The sequence below is a fragment of the Labeo rohita genome, chromosome 14 (assembly GCF_022985175.1).
Source record: "Labeo rohita strain BAU-BD-2019 chromosome 14, IGBB_LRoh.1.0, whole genome shotgun sequence".
In the NCBI taxonomy this organism is placed as follows: domain Eukaryota; kingdom Metazoa; phylum Chordata; class Actinopteri; order Cypriniformes; family Cyprinidae; genus Labeo; species Labeo rohita.
The window spans coordinates 21,729,147-21,733,693 of NC_066882.1; positions in this window are offsets into that span (position 1 = coordinate 21,729,147).

Below are 4,547 nucleotides of genomic sequence, written 5' to 3' on the forward strand. Positions count from 1 at the left end.
CTCCAGAGAGCTATATCCGGGTGTGTGTGTGAGTGTGTGTAAGTAGCTCCTTCAACCACCAGCTGGCAAGGTCAACATTCACCAGTTAATCTCTCCCTCTGTCTTTCTTTCTGTTTGCTCTCCCTCCCTCTGTTTCTTTCTGTGTATGTTTGTATTACTCTGCACTTTCACTAGAACCAGAGTTGTCTCCTGTGTTCCAGTCTAGCTCTTCAGTTCGCTCTCTGAGTGACAGGCAGGAACAGAGTGAACCTACAGAACTTTTTTTATATTTTATGCACTGATTTCCCGGGACTGTCAGCTGAATTTTGCACAGCAGCATTAGTTGCTGCTTTATCAATAAGTCAAAATATTTATATATGCATGTATGTGATGGCAAAGCTGAATTTTCACCATCATTTCTCCAGTCTTTAGAGTTACATGATCCTTCATAAATCATTCTAATATGCTGATTTGATGCGCAAGAAATATTGCTGTGCACCATTCAGAACCTGAGAATTCTTGAATTTAAACAGAGATAGTAAACATCCTACATCCTGTCGTCTTCTTATCTTCGAAATGGAAAATTTGTTAAAAAGTTTTGAATTTCAAAAAGTTTGATTTGTTAGTTAGATATATACAGTTGATGGCATAAGTTTACATACACCTTTGCAGAATTTGCAAAATGTTAATTATTTTTACCTTAAATGCTAAATACAATGTATTTCACCTTTGTTTTTCATGTGATGCTATGTCAGAACATAGGATCAGCATATTTTAAACAGATTCTTAAATTTGTAATCCCACAACCCAAATAAGAGAGATCATACAAAATACATGTTATCTTTTATTTAGTACTGACCCAAATGAGACATTTCACATAAAAGACATTCACATGTAGTCCACGAGAGAATATAATAATTAAATTTATAAAAATGACCCCATTCTTAATACTATGTTGTTACCTGAATAATCCACAGTAGTGTTTTGGTTTTTTTTGTTTTTTTTGTTTAGTGATAGTTGTTCATGAGCCCCGTTTTTGTCTGCCTGCTGTTCTTCAGAAAAATCTTTCAGATTTCAAAAGTTTTCACCCCCGGCTCTTAATGAATTGTGTTTCCTTCTGAAGCATCAGTGAGCATTTGAACCTTCTGTAATAGTTGCATATGGGTCCCTCAGTTGTCCTCCATGTGAAAACATGATCTCAAAGTAATACAGTCATTGTTGGAAAGGGTTAAAAACACAAAAATGCTGAAAAACCAAAGAATTTGTGGGACCTGAAGGATTTTTCTGAAAAACAGCGGCCAGTTTAACTGTTCAGGACAAACAAGGGACTCATGAAAAACTATCACTAAACTAAAAGAAAAACAAAAAAACAAACTAAAAGCTGTGGATCATTCAAGTAACAACACAGTATTAACAATCAAGTCTATGCAAACATTTGAAAAGGGTCTTTTTTTTTTCTCTTGTGGACTATATGTAAACATCTTATTCAGGTTCGGTATTAAATAAAAAATAACATGCATTTTGTATGATGCCTCTTATTAGGGTAAAATAATTAAGATTTTGCAGATTCTGCAAAGGTGTATGTAAACTTTTGACCTCAGCTGTAGATAGATAAATAGGTAGACATAGGTATTGTAGATGCTAGGCATAAGTAGATGCTTGGAGTGCCACCTATAGAAATTAATTACAGGTAATTATATTTAATAATTAATTTGATATATTACCAGGATAATTCACCCAAAAATGAAAATCTGTCATTAATTACTCACCCTCAAGACCTTCGTTCATCTTCAGAACACAAATTAAGATATTTTTGATGAAATCTGAAAGCTTTCTGACCCTGTATAGACAACACAACTGACACGGTCAGGGCCCAAAAAGGTAGTAAGGACATCGTTAAAATAGTCCTTGTGACATCAGTGGTTCAACCTTCATTTTATGAAGCTATGAGAATACTTTTTGTGCACAAAGAAAACAAAAATAATTCAACAATTTCTTCTCTTCCATTTTAGCCTTCGGTGCGTGTTTACCAGAGTACCGTGGGTAATAGTGATGCTTGCCTTTGCAAGAGCTGCTAATTTCATTATTTTATAACCTGGACCAAGCACTGTAATATCAATTCAACTCAGCCAGTAATGAGTGTGTGCATTTGTCGGTGTGTGAGTGTGAGTGATAATGGATGTGTTAATAACCAAATAAACCTTCAACCATCTTTCTCTCTCTCTCACATCAGGAGTGTGCGGTAATTAAATAGATAGGTCTGCATGTCAGATTTGCTTCTTGTCCCTCTTGATGCTAACTCGTGCTGACTAGCTCATTATTGGACAGCCATAATCGTGTCCCGCCGTCTGGTCCGCACTGGGAGTCACATGAACATTATTTTTATTTCTGCTTCCCGCCGGGTTTTCTGTTGTTCTTGTCAATTTTCCACATGACAGGTGGAATCTGACATCTTTATGCACTCCGTGTTTTGTTACAGGACGGCTGCATGTTGCAATACTGTGTAAATGTCACAATGTGCAAACAAACGTGCTTTTGTTTTCTCTCACACATGCACACATGGGCATTGCATGTGTAATCACGTCTGTGGCAGAGATCATTTGCACCTTAAAATATTTCACAGCAAGCTAACCAAACACAATACAGTTTAACCAAGCACTAAATGTACTAAAATATAGGTGCTTTGTATTTAAATTAAGCCATTGTTATTTTGAGCCAAACACACCTTTATATGCAGATTCATTATTGAATGCGCATGCTTGCCACAACTAGTGTGCTATTACTTCCTGTAAAAAAGCAAATGGGAAATAGAACTTAAAACATAGAGGTGCAGTAGTTTAATCCATATTTTTGCTGTATCTTTCTTTTGTTTCAGCATAGTCAGCAGTCAGGGTGATGCACACATGTGCACAGAGGCATTTGTGCCATCTCAAACACACTCTTACACAGAAGGAAATCGCATGGAATAAAGCAGAACAGTGAGTGATCAGATGCTTTTGTATTTGCCTAATGAAAGTGTAGAGATTGCAGCAGTGGCGGAGAGATAAACGCTCAGGCCCTTTGTTTGGTCGGTTCGCTCTATTACGGCTAAACACTCTGACATTTAAGTATGACATTTCTGTCATCAGACGTCCTGGCAGTAATTTGCAGCAGATCAAGGAGGTGTTTAAACCCATCAAATGCAAAATTTCTCATCCAAAACTCGTTAAATGTCTTTAATGAAATAAACTGCCTTAAGTACCTCTAAGATTAAACGGGACACTGAGCAGATTTGTCATGCTTAATGGTGCTATTGTTGATACTTTAAGGGTTAGAGGCATTTCAGATGAATGATACCACAAATCATGTGGAAGCAAATGGACAGTGAGTTTTGCACAGGTAAGCACCACTCATGTTTTCTTCAGATAATGTAAACATCTAGTCTTTAATAGATTGTGTAGATCTTCTATTAGAATATAGCGCGCGCACACACACACATTCTTAGCAGTACTGCAGATATTATGGCCTTGTCAGGCTTTTCAAATGTCAAGGGATGACTGGTTCCTGTTCACTGGGCTGATACTGTACAGCTGAACCAAAACCTTCTCTCTATGAATCAGCTAAAATGCCAGCGCACCCCAGCAACCGTTCACCTTCAGCATCTCAGCATCTCCCATATCCTCCTCTAACCAATATTAAAGAAACAGACCATGTATTGTCATTGGTGAGTAAATGTGTCACATTGAAAGAAACAGATCATCCAAAAATCAAAATTCTGTCATTAATTACTCACCCTCATGTTGTTGCAAGCTCTACCTGATCTCATGATGAAAACGTACCTGTGGGAACTTTTTTGTAAGATGCGAAATACGTACCAGTAAGTACATATCACTGCAGTTTCCAACAGAAATAAACACTAGAAACTGCCAAACAGCAAGCACTTGTAATCGTTTTCATACACAGTTATGATTACAGCTCCATATGTTTTGCTTTCCTGACGTAACAAGCTTGCTCAGTAGCTCAGTCAGCACGAAATTTGACATAGGATGCGAAATCCTTTGGTACGAATCCCGTGACAAACATGACTCAGGATGAAAGAGCTGAAAGATGAGAGATCGAAAAACAATCTAAAACAGCATGCTTGTGATTGCGTTTTTACGTCACTTCCGCTTTTGTTCATATAATCGGGTAGGTTTAGGTGTAGTGCAGATGGTACGTAATTTTAAAACGTCACTGAGCATTAGAGCTATAGTGCCACTCAACGGACATTTCAAGTCAGAACTGCGGTGACGCGTACAAAACCAAAATCCATCGCATAAAACGTACCATATGTACGTTCATCTGTTCCAGGGTAAATTGCCGAATGCTCTTTTAGCGCCACTCAGTGGACATTTCACATCGAATATGTCACGAAGCGTACATGGCGGTATGTATTTTGTGTCTTGCGAAAAATTTCCCACATGTACGTTTTCGTCAAGCCCTTTGTTCATCTTCGGAATACAAATTAAGATATATTTGATGAAATCTGAGATCTTTTTGACCCTGCATAGACAGCAACGCAACTAATATGTTCAAGGCTCAGAAAGGTA